We start from the raw sequence: 18800 nt of genomic DNA, 5'->3' as shown, positions 1-18800 counted from the left end.
AGATGGGAACACCACCACATGGAAGTTCCCATCCAAGTCACTCAACATCCTGACTTGGAAATATATCACCATTCCTTCACTGTCGCTGGGTCAAAATCCTGGAACTCCCTTCCTAATAGCATTGTGGGTGTACCAACACCACACGGACTGCAATGGTTCAAGAAGGCAGCTCACCACCACCTTCCCAAGGGCAACTAAGGATGGGCAATAAATCCTGGCCTAGCCAGCCAAGCCCTCACATCCCGTGAATGAATTTTGAAAAAAATTTTTAAATGACAGGCTAACAGAATGGGCAGACAAATGGCAGGTGGAATTTAATAGAGAAGTATGAAGTGATGTATTTTGGTAGAAGAAATAGGGAAAAGGAATGTAGACCAACTGGCAATATCCAAGTGACTTGGGTTTCATATGCATAAGTCTTTGAAAGTCACAGGCCACAGTGAGAGTGTAGTTAGCAAAGCATATGGGATTTTGGGTTTTGAGGTATTGAGTGCCAAAACTGGGACGTTATGCTGAATCTTTATAAATCTCTGGTCAGGTCACAACTCGAGCATTTCATCCAGTTCTGGTTACACTTTAGGAAGGATGTCAGGGTGCTCGAGAGGCTGCAGAGATTTACCAGAATGGTTCCACAGATGAGGAATTTTAGCTGCAGGGTTAGATTGGAGAAGCTCAGGTTGTTCTCCTTGGAACAAATGAAATTAAGGGGAGATTTGATAAGAGTTGTACAAAATTATGACAGGTTTAAGTAAGTAGAGAAAGGAAAACTGTTTTCATTAACTGATGGCACAAGAACTAGGAGAGGTCTTATAGTGCAGTAGTAGTGGCCCTATCTCTGGGCCAAAAACTTTACCAAATCCGAATCTGGGGCTCGATGGCCACAGAACATGCATTCATAATGTGACCAAACAGGTTAACAGTCTGTAAATCCTTCCAATATACCTGGGAATCTGAAAGAAAAACAAAATGCTGGAAAACTCAGGTCCGACAGCATCTGTGGAGAGAAAAACAGAGCTGATGTTTAGAGTCCGTATGACCCTTCTTCAGGGCTGGCTGAGTTTTTCCAGCATTTTCTGTTTTTCTTGCAGGGCTACAGCTCTGATTAAAATTGGTCTACAGAGCCAGCATGGACTCAGTGGGCCAAAAGGGCTTTTTCTATGCCATAATGACTTTACCAGTTCCAAGTAGCATCTTAGCTTCTGCAAATCTCTACATTTCAATCCAAAGAATGTCAATCTTATCTTTGCTAGTATAACATTGATATTTTTCAGTTCACAGCCATTGACAAATGTTCAAAGAAACCAGCTTGTTTTTTTTTTTACTTTGTGGAAAACTTGAAAATATTGACGATGCTCTTTTCTAGTATCTATGGTTGTCAAGGGTTACTTAGAGCTCACTGATCAATCTTATCAATTCAATTACATTCAGAGGCTATAAATTCAATCAATAGCTTTCAAATCTTTTGTTCAAAACATTGATCTAAAATAAATTCCATTTCGCAAATTTTTGAAACTGCAAAATCCCTGGCAGCATTGCCCATTCTTGGATCAAATGAATAGTTACTGCTCCTCCCCAAGGTGGATACACCAGCAGCTGTTACAGGCAAGAATGAATTTTACTAATTCTGGACTTCTTTGGTGGAGCACCCATAAATTTGCCTGGGACGTGATCTAAATTGTCTTCTGGAGTTCCTTAGCAATGTGACATTGTTTGAAATCTGTTCCTTTTGGGGAGCATGGGCAGTGCAGTATTGTCCATCCCATTCACTGAAATCATGTTACTCTCACAGGATGGTTAGTGAACTGCTTAAAATTTATTGCTTTTACAACAATCCAACGAATTACCATATGGAATTCAACTTTACATCCTGGTACAGTAGGACCTTAACTCATGACTTCTAGGTTGTAAATTGTGAACTGTAACCACAAAACCACCATACCTGCATGTCATAAGAGGACTTTGTCAGCCGTCTGCCATGTTGAGTAATTCTCAAAGGGGAACTTGTGATGTTTAATATAGTGAAGAGAAAAAGTTGTACAAACAGTACTGTTGCTGTGAAATTCCCCATAGAACAGACTGCAGTTATAAACTTCTCTATGCAGCGATCTGAGTTTTCTTCCATATATTATCTAAAGCAATGCAGAGTACACAGCAGCTCAACCAAATGCAGAACCCACATTGACCACCTTAAAAACATGGCCATGCAGCTCATGTCATTCTTGCAGGGCCAACCATGTTAGCTGCCTGACAGGAAAACTTGGTTTTCACCACCGCTTTCCCAGTGAAACTGAAATTTGACAACCCACACATGCACAGAATAATGCAAAAACCCTGAAATTTCTGTCAATGATTTATGCTCCTTCACAAAGTTCCTGTGTATTGCAATAACTTCACTTCTATGTTATTAGTCTTGTTAAATGAGGTGTAACTGGATTTTTAAATGGCTTACTAACTTCAGAATTACTGCTCAGCACCCTTAAGGTCCTGAAAACCTAATTATATTTGCAGATTGTCAAACGTCTCCATAATGATAAATTCTACATTTTAAAACATTTTAGCTTTCATCTTAATCCAATCATAAGCATTAATTTCACTACCTGAAAATTTAAAAATGACAGCTAATTTGTGCTTTTTTCTAGTTTGCTGTACAGGAAGATTGGTTCTTTATCTGATTGCTGCCATCATTACTACCATATGCTAAAACAATCTCTTGACTTGCCTGAGGGGAATTCAAACTCCTTTGAGGTCAGTAGCAAGTGTCTTTGCTTTACCATTTACTACAAATCAGGGTCAACATATCCAGTGATGATGAACAAAACATAGAATATTTAAGCCAGCAGAACGACATACACATTACTGTTGGTGTCCATGTTCTCTGACTTAAATTACAACCCAAGCTCACATGACTTTAATCAGGCTTAACTCACCGTTCCCTGTAAAGTGCTTGATAACAGACAGCCAGAAGTCTCCTCAATCATTTTGGCCAGCTATGTTTTCTAAGTCACTACAAAGCTGTCCACCACAAAGGATATCAAATTTCATGCCAAACGTGACAGGCAAAATCCTTATTATTCCTTTCTATCAGCAATTTGCTCTTGAATTGCATTGCAATCCAGTGGCTGAAAGATTTAAGGTTTTGTCTACATTGCCTCCACTTTATTTATTTTTACACATTGTATTTATTCTTCAAGTGACTCATCTGGCAGTTCATTCACCCAAATACTTTGAGCTGGATCTACACAAGAAACATTTTCAAGTTCCACATCTGGGAGGTGTGACCCTATCAGTTGCTTCCGGTACTTTTGATTGCTTTGGCTCCAACCCATTTGCTTCCAGTAACTGAACATGTCCCTCATTCACTTCAGTTAACGATCCAGATTCCAATGAGTACTTCATTGTAATGAACATCTACAATAAACTGTGCATCATAAAGATGTGGAGCAAAAAATTTCATACACAGCCTAGAGACAATACATGCCAATAAAAAATGCATATTTTATTTAATATTTTGAATGTTTATTTTATTTCACATCTTCAACCTCAATTTTGTATAGCTTTCTTGAGGATTCACAACACTATCCTTTCAAACAAAACACATCAGCATCCTGCAATAGTGTGGGGTTTATGTTAATTAAAATATTTTCAAGGAACAAATGTAGATGATGACCGAACTGCGGTGACTAAGTTAAAAATAATTTCTCTGCTTTTGTCACATTCCCCATATTATTTCACACAGAACGAGAAATTCAGCAACAAGGTATTTTACGATAATGAAGGAGAGAAACTCAATAGTTTCTGAAGTATACCTTTACTTTGGGTATATCCCATGTTAGTTTTTTTTATAAGCAAATTAATGAAGCTTTTAGAAAAGTTAACAAATTTGCATTTATTATCCTTTTATTGCAGCAAATGATAAAATTACAATAACCACAAAACATTACATGGATGAAGTCAATAACTAGGATAATGGTAAACAAATTCCAGCAAGTACATGTTCAAGTGTGCAAAGTTTCAAATCTTTGTTTTTTGTCTATTCCTGCAAAAAAAAAAGAATCAAGAACATATACTCTCCCCACAAATACACACAAGTTATTTTGGCACAACAAATGAAAAGGGATTAGTTGCATCCTAGCTCTCACTAGTGATTTAAAAATGAATTCTGTAGCTATTTCTAATGATTGTTGTCCATAACCAACCATTGTGATGGCACGAACAGGGTGCTGTCACAGTACCTGGTGCACAAACAAATAGGAAATATTCCATTTATTCAATTAATTTGGCCGAATTTCCATTTCTTTTAAAAAATAAATCCATCCCTGAACAGAAACATTGACAGCAATTTCAAAATTCAGTACTATTCTGGCAAAAGCAAAATTACTTTTAAGACTAAAATATGCAGTATTTTAAAGTACACAGGTGGTGCTACTTTTTATTCAAATTACTGTACTTTCCACAAACTCAGCAGGGTGAAAGGGGTGCATTTCCTAATGAAATACAAAATACCAATATTTTTTCCTTTGAATTGGAGAACCCACTGTGTATCACTAAGAACCGAGCTGTCTTAAACTTCCAACGTTGGTAACGAAAATTAGGAATAAGATGGTCATAAATTTAAGGTGAGTCACTGCACTTCAAAGGTGACTCACTGTAAAACACTGATATTTTTGAGACCACATAAAGATGCTACACAAATATGCAAGTCATCATCTTCAGTTTTTGTTACTTTGCAAGATGTGAAAAATCCCTTAGGGGAAATCGAAAAAAAAAAAATTCCTCCCTTTTGGATCCAAGACATCAATTTGTATTTATGTAGCACCTAAACATAGTAAACCATCCCATCCGAGTCTTCTTGGAGTGCTATAAAACAATATTTTACACTGTTCACAAGAGGATATTAGAGCAAATGAATAAAAGCTTCGACAAAGGTAGGAGTTTAAGGAGCGTCTTAAAGAAGGAAGAGAAGTGGGGATGTTTAGGGAGGAAATTCCAGGGTTTTCAGTCTTGGCCACGTATCCGCTGAAGTTGCAGCTGCCAAAAGTGCAGCAAGTACAATTGGGGATGCTCAAGAGGTTGGAATGGAAAAACTCAGGAATTTCAGGGTTGGAGATTAGAGATACAAAAGAACAAGAGGGATTTGAAGAGAAGGATGAGTATTTAAAAAATTACAGCTTTGTTTAAGCAGGATCCAATGTAGGTCAGTCAGCAGAGGGGTAATGGGTGAATGGGACTTGGTGACAGTCAGGGCAGCAAAGCTTTGGATGACCTTGTTTATGAGGGCAAACATGGGAGGGCAGCCAGGGGAGTGTTGCAATAGTTGAGTCTAGAGGTAGTAAATGCATAGATAAGGGTTTCAGATGAGTTGAGGCAGGGGCAGATATGGCCCATGGAGGTGGAAATAGGTGGTCTTAAATGATGCCCTGGATACGTGGCTGCAGGCTCATCTCACGATCAAATGTAATACACCAAGGTTGTGAACAGTCTGATATAACTTATGGAGGGAGGAGGAGTCAGTGACAAGGGAATGAAGTTTGCAGTTGTGGCAGAAGACAATGACTTTAATCTTCTCAAAAATCATTGAGGGAAGTTGCTGCACATCCAGTATAGGATCTCATACAAGCAGTGTGATAACTAGAGACACAAGGAGGATTGAGAGGTGGAGGTAAGGAAAAGCTGGGTGCTGTCAGCATACATGGAAAATGATGCTAGGTTTTCAGATAATGTTACCAAGAGACAGCATGTTGATAAGAAACAGGAGGGGGGGTCAAGACTAGATTCCTTAGAGAACACCAGTGGTAATGCCATGAAGCAGGCAGAGAAAACACTGCAGGTTGCAATATTTGACTACACTTGAACCTGGTGAATGCAGTCCCACAAAGCTGGATAACTGTAGAGAAGCGTTGGAGCAGAATGGTATCATCAACCATGTTAACGGCTGTAAAAGTCAATTTGCTTTGTGTTTGAGAAGAATGGCCTTGACTTTGATGGAACAATAATGGTGACACTATCAGTGCTCATCATTATTGAGCAAATCAGACAGCTGCCACAGACTCAAGAGGCTGTATGGCCTACTCATTTCTTAAGGGAAAAATCTTAATTATTGTCAAACAACCTCTGTTGTACTGAAAATTTACATTCAAAAATGTGGAGATTCCTTCAGGTTGCCATTTAAAATAATTATTTTTTTCATTACTCTCTTTCTAAATCTCATTTTTCTGCTTCCCTCCATTTCACCTTTTGTACATAATTTTACATTGAATTAAATATTCTAACTGTTACTCCCTTGTAATGCTTTCATGGCACCATGAGGAAAGTGGCACTCTTTTCATTGCTGACCATAAATCTTGGGTCGCTATTTTCTCCTGTGTTTTGATAATTTAACTTCAGTGTGTCTTAAGATGGTCAAAGGTGAATGAAATGTGCAATGTCTTCAAATGTTTGATACCCACCATCTTGCATGCCCGTCAACATTTCTCCAGGTGTACTACTTCATAAACATTGCCTTGTTTAATTCAGTTAATTTCTTGCCTATGAAAAATAAATTGATGTAATAAGTTACTTATATAAAAACTCATTTCTTCTTCTCCTGTCACCAATCTTCTTCTATTCTATCCTTACCCAATATCCATCTGTCAAACAGCATAGCCAGGAAACAATCAGAAGCAGCAAACACAATCAATTTCCACCCCCACCCCGCCCCGACCATAATCTGTAAAGATAACTAGTGCCATAACCAGCACACCAGCTAAGGACAGCTAAATCATCACAGAACAAAGGTCGATTCTTGGACCTTTTCCTTTTGCAATGGTTCAGCTATTCACTATCCTGGACAAGATCCAACCTTGAAAGAAAATCCATTAAAAACACAAATTAACTCATCACTTACAATGAGTTTGGGAAAACCAATAAGCTATTATGCAAATGCATGTCTTACTTTAACTGGTAATGCTACCAGGTAAACATTTTATCTGCAAAATGCAGTCAGTATGAACAATGACAAAAATAATGTTTGTTCCTCCCGACAGGATCCAAAGCATTGATAATCCACTTGCTTTGGGTTTGAGAGAGTGTTTTATCTCCCCCTTTATGTTGGCCATTTGAGACACTGCCTGTCTTAGATGGGCAAAGCTATTAAGGGGTACAGAATGATGCTTCCACATATTCAAGTGTTTGATTTCTTCACATACCTCAATGTTACTCCCAAGTGTATTCTTAAGCATCTTTTTTCTGGTTTGGTTTATCTATTTGCGAAAAACAAAATAGTTACAATCAGTATAGAGATTTTACACTTTAAAATTCATCCATGATAATTTTTAAAATCTTGGACTGTAATAATGTATCTAGTTCAAAGAATAACCAGATGACACCCTTTCTTTGAACAGGATCGAAACCTTTGATGGGACCTCATACTTTATTGCTGGGTACAAATCCAAGGGATTCAGGCTCCTTTCAATACCCTTAACAGATGGCCAGTGTTCACAGGTGCCAGCAGCTGTTCAATGACAGGATATCAAAGCAGATCAAGTACGAACTATGACGAAAAGCCCACAGAACACTAACTGCTTAGCAAAATCTGATGTTAGTCATCCAAAGATTTCAGTCTGTTATGGTGAACTCCAAATTAGGTTTGAAGTTATCTATTTTTTCCCTTAGCTATATAATGAATAACATAGCTGTTCCTCCCGACAGGATCCAAAGCATTGATAATCCTTTTGCTTTGGGTTTGAGAGAGAAAATTTTATATCCCCCTTTATCTTGGCCATTTAAGACACCATCTGTCTTAGATGTGCAAAGCTGGTAAGGGGTATAGCAATAAAGGTTTTTGATACATATTTGAATTTTCCTTCGTCCCCATACCCCATTTCTCCAGGAATATTTAGTTCAGTATTGCTGAAATGAGACATGTTGCCAAATCATTTCATCTTGCACTCTTCAGGACAAACACAAGAATGCCAAATTTCAAATGGTCACAACAATATATACTCGAAAGGAAAAGGGTGCTGATTGTTTGGCAAGTTGGCTCTGATTGGCCGAGGCTTGGTCATGGAGAAAGCAGAACTATAGATGCTCTAAGTTCCATGGTAACTCAAGGACACAAGGCTTGAACATATTCCTTTGATTTGCAAAGAATGGGTACCTGCATATGAACGAATGTCTTTTCTGGCGAGTGTAAATGAGCCACATTACAAGCTTAATTGATTGTTGTAAATTGGTTGTTGAGGCATTCTTTACCTGTGCATGAAGGTATTTGCCTATTTGCATATGGAAAAAGAGACCCCAAATACTTGCTTGTGGAGCCTGCTACAACATTGGTTTGCCATGAGGCAGCCAGCACCAGGATTAATGTTAAACGTCATTTCTAAAAGGCAAAATTATTCATACCTCACTATACAATATTTATCACGTTAGTTATTCACCACTCCTTTCAAATGTATATACAGCCTGTGTGAACAAAACAAATTAGGTTAGAAACAAAGGATATGGATGGTTAACACATATTTCATTGCAAAAATTCTTCTAGATTTTGCATGCCTCAAATTCCAACTATTTCACATGCTACTTATCAGCTATCTACCACAGCTTTTTAAATCATATTTAGCACTCAGCACATGTACTTGCAAAATTCTATTGCATTTAAATTTGGCTGAGCTCTGCACAGAGCATGTCAGGATATACCTCACTGCACACACCTGCTTTATGCAAGTTCTCTTCTCAGAAGCAAGTTCAAACTGGCCTGCAATAGTACCATGGACACCATACCATAAAACTGCCTAAAGACCACATGCAAACAAGGTTAAACCCATACGGGAGACAGAGTGCTTTGCAAAGTCTGATGGCAGCCACCCAAAATACACAATCTCAGTTTGCTACAGTGAACTTTACACAGATTTGAACAATGATTCTTTTCAAGATAATTACAGTCGATACAGAATATAGCTGTACCTCTCGACAGGATCCAAAGCACTGACAGTCTATTTGCTTTGGGTTTGAGAGAGGAATCATCTACCCTTCTGTGTTAGCCACCTATGACACTGCCTGTCTTAGATGGGCAATGATGGAGGGGGAGGCAAAATAAAAATCCAGATGGTTCTGCCCCCATACCTCAAGGCAATTTTATCAGATGCATTTTTCTTATGCCCATTGTTTCTGGTTCTGTTCACTCCATCCATCTGCAAATGGAGAAAATAAAGTTACTGATATACTAGCATACAACCAAATTTAGGTCTTCATAAATCAAGTCAACAAAACTAATTAATCTGGAAATCTTGCATTTGAATTTGATTCAAAAGCCAGCTTGCAGTAATGAATCAAGGACAGCTAGAAAGAAATATGTTCCACTCGACAGGATCCAAAACATTGACTATTTCTTTGCCTTGGGTTTGAGAGAGAAAATTATCTACCCTTCTGTATTGGCCACCTAAGACACTGTCCATCTTGGATGGGCAAAGCTGAAGAGGGGCACATGGACATTCCTATCTGATCGTGCACTCAGATTTATTATTGTAAATATTGTATATTTATTAATATTCATCAATCCAATAGACCCTATATACTGTTTAAGGGGGATGGAGCAAAGCTGGATAGAAGGCCAGTGATAGGTGGAAGCACAGGAGAGATTGACAAAGGTGACATGAACAAAAGGACAAAGGGGTGTTAACAGTAGTGGTACTGACTAAATGATGGTGGCATTAAGAAAGCAGAATGTGGCCTTACTTTATTGCACCCACTGGCACCTCCTTTAGCCAGTACCACTACTATTAACACCCTTTTGTTCTTTTGTTCCTGACGTCACTGTCAATCTCTCTTTTGCCTCCACCTATCACTGGCCTTTAAATTTCATCACATTTTTACTTCTCCTTAGCTCTGAAAGAGAGTCACCCGGACTTGAAATCCGGACTGTTTCTCTCTTCACAGATGCTGTCAGACCTGCCGAGTTTTTCCAACATTTTTGTTTTTGTTTCAGATTTCCAGCATCCCAGTATTTAGCTTTTATTATAGACCCTATATATTTCCTGTATATAAACAAAACTTTATCACTTTAAACCACATGAACCAGAAGTATAAACTGGGTCCTGAAGAAGTGTCACAAGGACCTGAAACAATTAACTCTGATTCTGAAGTACTTTTGTCACTAAACAATTAAGAATACACACAGCTATCTGTTTCTGAACCCCAGCTTCCTGTGTAAAAAAACAGGTTCCTTCATTCCTTATTCTACACCAGATGGCAATACATCCAGGGCTTAGCATACCCTGTCAGGTTTTTTTATATAAAACACTTTTTAATTAAAATGTCCTTTTACAAACAAGCATAAATATTAAACACAAACCTCACATCTCCTCACCCCTTAGCCAGGAACAAATCAGTCAGGTGGTTTGCAGATTCACTTTGATCTAGAGAGGAATGTTAGCTTAGGCATCTCAGTTTGTTTGCATATACATGGAAGGTTCTGCTGATCCACTTGTTTCTGTTCAGGGTCCAACAGTTGCAGCTACAGGTTTGTCAGTTGAATCAAGTCAGGTTTCTCCAACTGGAGCAGATGTTTCCCAGAAACCTTCCACTGTGACTCTCGTGCCCACATGTCCGCCCTTGACTTGCTGCATTGTTCCAGTGAAACTCAACACAAACTGGAGGAACAGCACCACATCTTCCGACTAGGCACTTTACAGCCTTCCAGACTGAATATTGAGTTCAACAATTTTAGATCATGAACTCTCTCCTCCATCCCCACCCCCTTTTCCAATAATTTATATAGATTTTTCTTTTCCCACCTACTTTCATTATTTTAAGTGTATTTCCATCCATTGTTTTATCTCTACCTCTTGGTCTTTTTTTGATTCCTTCACCCCACCACCAGGACTCTGTACTTTGCTTCCTACCTTAATTAGCACATTCCTTAGATAACATCACCACCTTCAACACCTTTGTCCTTTTGTCTGTGACATCTTTTGGTTATCTCCACCTATCACTGGCCCTTTATCCAGCTCCACTTGTCCCACCCCCCTTAAACCAGCTTATATTTCACCTCTATTCTATTTTTACTTAGTTCTGATGAAGGGTCATTCGGATTCGAAATGTTAATCTCCAAAGATGCTGCCAGACCTGCTGAGTTTTTCCAGGTATCCTTGTTTTTGTGACAGGCAACTTTTCATTGAAATGTGCCAGGATTTTAGCAAAAATGAGCTCTTGCTTGAATTCCTTTAAACTTTCCTAACAGGCTTGTGACCAATCTCATTTTGCATTCTTCTTCAGCAGATTATTCAGTGGTGCTACCTTGGTAACCAAAGTGGAAATGAACTTGTCGTAGAAATTCAGAAGTGACAGAAACAAACGATGCTCCTTAACATTTTTGGGCTGCGGTGCATTCACCACTGCCTCCAGCTTTCTGGGTGAGGTTGAGAGGTCAGTTTCATCGACCACATCTCAGGTATTCCACTGAGAGAATGAGCATTTGGATTTCTTACAGCAGGGCCCTGCCTAGGTTCTCTAAATGAGTTGGGAGGTTTCTCCCCCAGTGATAAGCATGTCGTCTTATAAGCAAATTACACTAGGGAGGCCCTGCAGTATTTTGTCCATGGCCTGGAATAAAGCTGGTGATGACACAATTTCTAACGGTTGTCATTTGTATTACAAAACAAAAACAGAATTACCTGGAAAAACTCAGCAGGTCTGGCATCAGCGGAGAAGAGTTGACGTTTCGAGTCCTCATGACCCTTTTATCTCTTTGTCATTTGTATTACTTGTGTGTGTGATGGTTGTATATTTCATGGAATCTTCCTGGGAGGCAGGTTGCCTCACATCCTTTAAAAAGTACCTGGATGAGCACCTGGCACGTCATAACGTTCAAGGCTATGGGCTAAGTGCTGGTAAATGGGATTAGGTAGGTAGGTCAGGTGTTTCTCATGTGTCGGTGCAGACTCGATGGGCCGAAGGGCCTCTTCTGCACCGTGATCCTGTGTGATTCACTCAACAGCATCTGCAAAAATGACCATGATAGATCAAGCTTTGTGAAAGATTCACCTCCATTCAGAGCAATGAACAGGTCCTCAATTTTCTGGGACTACTGGAGCTGCCCACTCTGCATAATCAGCTTTCTCAATTATCTGAAAGTTATCAAGGTCGTTCTAGTTCCTGCTCAATTTTCTGGCACATTGAATAGGGAACTGAACGTGATTTGAAGAACCTTCGGCCTTCACAGCAAGTTTGCCTTAAATGTCTTTAATAACTCCAAGACCTTTGTTAAAGACATCAGTATGCTTGTCCAACAAGGACTGCAACATGGGGCTGCATGCACTTTATTTTATCCCAGTCCAGCCGAATTTCTTCTAGCCAGTTACTGCCCATAATTGATGGACAATCCCTTTTCAAAGTGGCAACCTTGCTACTTGATCGCCATATTTAACTCAAACGGACATTTTTCCCCAAGTACATTCACGTGCTCACCAGTGTAGATGCTAAGCTGGGGGACCGTTTTCTCCCATGGGCATTTCTTCCCCATTTTCCACTATTTCTTCTCTGAAGAAATAGGTGCTCCAGTGTCAACCTCAATTTCAACCATTTAAGGCAATGCCTGCTTTTAGTCCTTCATCTAGTTCCAGATCAAACTGAATGCAATATAATTGCGCTTCTGCAATGTCACTGTGCCTTTGATCTACATGCACACTGTATGCACCCACAGTAGTGACAATCCACGCTTCTGCATTGTGCCCTATTCCATTACAGCAGTATGTTTAAAGTGAGTATACCGACTTTACTACTTTAACTTCCACATTACTGGAATGCGCCATCAAATCTCCAGCCTGTTTCTCTGCCATGTTTATGCTTTGCACAATCTCGAGCGCTTTTTTCAGTGTCAACTCTTGCTCCACTAATAATCTACGCAGAATTCTTTAATTTCTTAACCCACAAACCAAGCGATCATGTAATACTTCTTCCAGGTAACCTTTAAAGTCATGTTCTGCTAATTTTCTCAGCTCAGCCAAGAACTGGGAAACTGACTCACTAACCTGCTGTTCTCGTTGGTGAAATTTAAATCTCTCGGCAATAATTGCTGGTCTGGAGTCGAAGCGCTTTTTTAAAATGCCCACAAGCTCTTTAAAGCTTTTATCTGTTGGTTTGTCAGGAGCAATGAGGTTTCTCAGTAAATTTTTCACTCCGATGGTTAAGAAATACTGAGGCCTGCTTTTCCTCTTCAATCTGATTTGCAATGAACAACTGTTCCATTCGCTCGACAAACTATAAAGTCCATAGTAACCAGACCAAAAGCCTCTAAAAACCCTAATAACGATGAACCCACCGTCATCACCATTTGAAGTGTTTTGGCACTTCTTAACAATTAATGCACACACACAGCTATCTGCTTCTGAACCCCAGCTTCCTGTGTAAAAAACAAGAAGGTTCCTTTATTCCTCATTCTACACCAGAGGGCAATACATCCAGGTCTTAGCACACCCTGCCAGGTGTTTTTATATAATACTTCTTTTTTATTTCAGATTTCCAGCATCCGCAGTATGTTGCTTTTACTTTAGCATAAATTGGTCGCTAGGCTAATAAAAACAAGAATCATTTCCCTTTTACTTTGAACCATACTGGCGTTATAACCCACTGCACTAGTTGTGATTTACTAGGTTTCAAATCTAAGTACGTCAGGCAACATAATTCATCAAATGAGTCATTGAAAGAGTCACATGACCCAGATTTTCAGAACTACATTTAAAATGTAACTTTGCAAAAGTAACAGTAACTCCTGCTGCCGATCAAGGTGGCCTCAGAAACTGTTGCACATGGGCATTTAGCCTGCCTTGCAGCCACTAGCGCATGCCCAACTCTTGCTTACTGGGAATGCATCAGGAAGAGTCTGAAATATGATCAGCATCAATTTCACTGTGGCAAAGAGACAAAAGAAAAACAGCAATTATAAAATCCCACACTTTGAAGCCTGATTATTCATTCCAGTTCCCAGTGATGGGATCTCAATCTTCATGAGATATTATGTGAATGCTGCCTCCTCATGGGTCACTCGGAGCTAGGCCCAGAGGATTAAGGCTTTGTGCAAGGAGCATCTAGATAGCTTGGGTAGCTCAAATGGTAGATAATGGGATTTTAATCCAGGGTTTTGAGTCCCACATTGGGTAATGACATTTTTCTTAAAAATTTTCAAAACATTGTTTTTATTGATTTTTAAACAAAAATGCACCCTCACACTAAATATTAAATCAATTCTCCAGTCTAAGATCATTGGAAGTTGGGAATCTCATTTACTGAAATATCCTGTTTACATATCATTTACTGGGTTGTCAGAAGCGCATTTTACAGACGGAGCAGTTAAGTGATAGATAAACAGATATAAGAACTTGCAATTGGTTAAGGACTGCACAGGCCTAAAACTGGGTAATCCAAACTTTGTTAGTCTGTGTCAAGCCAACTTGTTCATTTATGTCATGAAGCTATTAATGTATACATTATTATTGGAAAATATTTTTCTTTTAAAATAGAGGTTTTGTCTGTGGGTGTATCTTAATTGGATTAAAGCCAGCTAGTCTGGGTGCTTTGATGTGTACGAGTTTTGAGACATAGAAGAGGTAGAGTGAGGGCATTCAAGAAGTTGGGTGAAATCTGGCACCTAGCTAGCAGGGACCGAGCGATATGCTTATATTACTAATAAAGTTGGTACTATGGAAGGGGTTTTATTATTAAAAGAGGAGTTCAAAGGACAGGTGACACAATGAGAATTTGCATTCATTGAGATGTACTAGGTAAAAGGATAGCAATTTTGTACGTGCAAGGCAGAGGCAACATAAGATCAAAGTAGCTGTAAGCCTACAATTGTCTCCACCAGAACCAAGTGAAAGGAACCTCATTTTTAATTTGTACGGTGAAAATGCTTTGCCTGCTATTGCCTTAATGGAGATTAGTTTGGAAATTTGTTAAAAGTCATGATAGTAGTAATTTGTAGCCATGTATATATTTAACTTATGTAAACTAATAAAATTTAGTTTAATATAAAACCTCTTAAGAACTGGTGGTTTGATTCCTGAATTTAGAGCTGCATCTCAAACATACCACTTAAAAATATAGGTTATGACTATTGTTTCCCTCTGGGATTTTTAAACACAGCTTTAACGAAAGGCTGTCTCAATTTAATGCAAGCAGCTGACACTGCAACTGCTCGTGCAGGACATTTCCCCCACCACCACCAACCAACTAGAGTTGCAGCACAAATAAACACAGCCAAGTAGTTATACAAGAAAGATCTGCAGAGATCGTTCCATCTAGGGCACCCTGGTCTCCTCCATCACCCCCTTACACCTCAACCTCCTCCCACAGCACCTTCCCATGCAACCGCAGAAGGTGCAACATCTTCCAAGGCCTCACCGTCCAAGGGCCCAAACACTCCTTTCAAGTGAAGCAGCATTTCCCTCAATTTAGTCTACTGCATTCGCTGCTCCCAATGCGGTCTCCTCTACATTGGAGAGACCAAACGCAGACTGGATGACCACTTTGCGGAACTCCTTCGGTCTGTCCACAAGCATGACCCAGACCTCGCTGTCGCTTGCCATTTCAACACACCACCCTGCTCTCATGCCATGTCCTTCCTTGGTCTGCTGCAATGTTCCAGTGAAGCTCAACGCATCCTGGAGGAACAGCACCTCATATTCCAAATAGGCACTTTACAGCCTTCCGGACTTAACATTGACTTCAACAACTTCAGATCTCTCCCCCATCCCCACCCCCTTTTCCCAAAAATTTATAATTTTTAACTTTTATATGTCTTTTCCCACCTATTTCCATTATTTTTAAAACGTATTTCCATCCATTGTTTTATCTCTACCTTTTAGCCTATTTCAATCCCTTCCACCCAACCCCTAGGGCTATCTGTCACCTGCTTGTCCTGCTTTCTACCCTTAATGTCATCATTAGCACATTCCTCAGCTAATATCACCACCATCAACACCCCCTTGTCCTTTTGTCTATGACATCTTTGGCAATCTCATCTTTGCCTCCACTTATCGCTGGCCCTCCATCCAGCTCTACCTGTCCCACACCCCTTCAACCACCTCATTTCTTAGTTCTGATGAAGAGTCACACGGACTCAAAACGTTAACTGTATTCCTCTCCACAGATGCTGTCAGACCTGCTGAGTTTTTCCAGGTATTTTTGTTTTAGTTATACAAGTAACTTGTTATACAATCCAGTTATATTAATCTGTTTTCTGGTGATTCTCCAAATTCTCTGCAATTCTTTGAATAGTGATACAAGGATTTTCAACGTTTACCAGGATGCCTCTGACAATGCAGCCACTCTCTGTACTGTACTGAAGTGTCAGAAAGATTATGTGTTGAAATTCTGGGATAAACTTGTTGCATAAGAGGGGTCAGGTTGTTCAAGTTTGTTCATCAACAGGTGAAGTGTTATACCACTGTCAATCTCTCTTCAAGGAAAGCCCCTCTCACCCCACCATAGCCTCCTGTCTAAACCAGCGACACCATGGATACTGAATCTCCATTGATTATTCCTGCATTCATTTGGCATTTTCTACTTTAGAATAAATTTTTCTAGCCTTCTTATCTCCCAGGTGATTTAGTCAGCAAAATTTCCTCCCTCAATGGTTTAACCTCAATCATTTGGGTACCAAGGTGGCGGACTTGAGCCAATATGTTCTCTACTTCAGGACACTAACGCGAACATTAGGCACCCCCAGATCACACTGTTAGGTGCAGAGTAAGAAGTTCTTTCTGCTCTGACAACAATGTCCCTCAGTGGCAGTCTCAGAACAGCATCCATGCTGTACCAGTGCAGCATCTTTCCATTTACCATCCCAATCATTTGTAGGCCTTAGGGATATTACAAATTAATATAATTTTTGAACCAATCTTGTGCTATGTTCGCATTCATTAGGTGAACCAAACATTTCACAAGAAATAAATGTCTCCTCTCCACTTCAGGTTGCATGGTGAAAGGCCAGTGTCTAACCCATACAACCACCTAGTCCTGCCATATCCTCCATTATAATTCATTCATTTCAAATGACAAACAGCATGCAATTTTTTTTTTTAAATGTCGAGTCATTTTTTTCAATCATATATCGAGCTTTATTAAAAACAGTAACATCATGATTTTTTGCAATAATCTAATTACTTTTTTTAAAATCAACGCTCACCAATATCATTATTCAATTCCATGCATACTTAGGGATATGCAGCTCCTTCAGGTCACCAGTCCCAATCTCCATTCCTCTAATTTCCCGGTCCTTTACTAGAAACATCAAAAACATCTTGATATAATTCACCAAATCTAATCACCTGGTCGGTATGACAGTCTCACCTTCATTTATCGACCTCATCTTCCCTAAAGTCGAGTAAATTCACTTCCGAAGTAGCTGCTGAGACACCACGAGGAACTAGAGAAAAACAGCAAATGAGGGGCCTGGGTCCTCAGCTGCAGCCCGTGCCCCGAAAAGGGGATTCAACATCAATTCCCCCCCCCCCCCCCCCCCGAACAGCCCACGGCTTTCCCGGCAGCAGGAATTCCCCTCTCCCCATCGAGTGGACAGACTGAGGCCGGGGCGGGCCGAGCCGCATGGGCGAGCCGAGCCCCAGGCCGGGCCGAGCCGCATGGGCGAGCCGAGCCCCAGGCCGGGCCGAGCCGCATGGGCGAGCCGAGCCCCAGGCCGGGCCGAGCCGCATGGGCGGGCCGAGCCGCATGGGCGAGCCGAGCCGCATGGGCGAGCCGAGCCGCATGGGCGAGCCGAGCCCCAGGACGGGCCGAGCCGCATGGGCGAGCCGAGCCCCAGGCCGGGCCGAGCCGCATGGGCGAGCCGAGCCCCAGGCCGGGCCGAGCCGCATGGGCGAGCCGAGCCGCATGGGCGAGCCGAGCCGCATGGGCGAGCCGAGCCGCATGGGCGAGCCGAGCCGCATGGGCGAGCCGAGCCCCAGGCCGGGCCGAGCCGCATGGGCGAGCCGAGCCCCAGGCCGGGCCGAGCCGCATGGGCGAGCCGAGCCCCAGGCCGGGCCGAGCCGCATGGGCGAGCCGAGCCCCAGGCCGGGCCGAGCCGCATGGGCGAGCCGAGCCCCAGGCCGGGCCGCATTGGCGAACCAAGCCCCAGGCCGCACTCGACCTCCGCCTTACCGAATGGGCCGCTTTACTGCTCATTCTCCTCCTGTAGCCGCTGTGGGTTACACCGCGGTAGCCGCTCGGCCCGGGATCTCTCGACCTCCTCAACACGCGATCAACGCTCAAGGACCCGGATCTCAGCAACAGGAGCGAACCCATCCGGAGCCCTCGATATCTAGCAGCACAAGGAAAGGGCGGAGCCACGGAACACCGCCTCCTATGACAGCCTGTGTGGGCGGAACCATAGAAGCCCCGCCTCCTGTGACAGCCGCAGTTGGTCTTTGCGGCAGTAACTGAAAATGCTGGAAAAACTCAGTAGGCCCGGCAGCATCTGTGGCGAGCGAAACAGACACAACTTCAGAGCTGAAGAGAAGTGGGAGGTTTGTCTTCTAAGTTCGCTTTGACAAGATCTCACTGCACTCTGGATAGGCCTTCAATGTTGAGTTGATCAATGTTTTACATAGAAGCATCTTAGAACCATAGAAAAGTTACAGCACAGAAGGAGACCATTCGGCCCATCGTGTCCATGCCAGCTCGAGTACACCCAGGTGCCCTTTGTAATTCCACCTTCCTGCACTCGGTACATAGCCCTGCAGCTTACAGGACTTAAGGTGCAGATCCAGGTACTTTTAAAATAAGTTTAGAGTTTCTGCCTCTACCACCAACTTGGGCAGCGAATTCCAGACACC

At 41.4% G+C, this 18800-nt stretch overlaps 1 long non-coding RNA gene and 4 other non-coding genes across 5 annotated transcripts; all 5 read right to left on the bottom strand.

Moving 5' to 3' along the window:
- Positions 1-3494: 3494 nt before the first annotated feature.
- LOC121279755 lies at positions 3495-18309 on the bottom strand. Its single transcript, XR_005943486.1, has 7 exons — positions 18127-18309; positions 17159-17253; positions 9100-9167; positions 8380-8439; positions 7185-7238; positions 6447-6525; positions 3495-4036 (listed from the first exon to the last, which is right to left on the bottom strand). It is a non-coding gene; the product is annotated as an uncharacterized LOC121279755 (long non-coding RNA).
- On the bottom strand, positions 7005-7123 carry LOC121285936. The gene has a single exon (XR_005944844.1). It is a non-coding gene; the product is annotated as a small nucleolar RNA SNORA26 (small nucleolar RNA).
- Positions 7669-7789, bottom strand: LOC121285932. The gene has a single exon (XR_005944843.1). It is a non-coding gene; the product is annotated as a small nucleolar RNA SNORA26 (small nucleolar RNA).
- LOC121285923 lies at positions 8933-9050 on the bottom strand. Its single transcript, XR_005944837.1, has one exon. It is a non-coding gene; the product is annotated as a small nucleolar RNA SNORA26 (small nucleolar RNA).
- On the bottom strand, positions 9326-9444 carry LOC121285926. The gene has a single exon (XR_005944838.1). It is a non-coding gene; the product is annotated as a small nucleolar RNA SNORA26 (small nucleolar RNA).
- Positions 18310-18800: the final 491 nt, after the last annotated feature.

Source organism: Carcharodon carcharias, chromosome 1, assembly GCF_017639515.1.
Source record: "Carcharodon carcharias isolate sCarCar2 chromosome 1, sCarCar2.pri, whole genome shotgun sequence".
Lineage (NCBI taxonomy): Eukaryota > Metazoa > Chordata > Chondrichthyes > Lamniformes > Lamnidae > Carcharodon > Carcharodon carcharias.
Note: the sequence above shows the minus strand (reverse complement) of the source record. Positions and strands in the feature narration are given on the sequence as shown.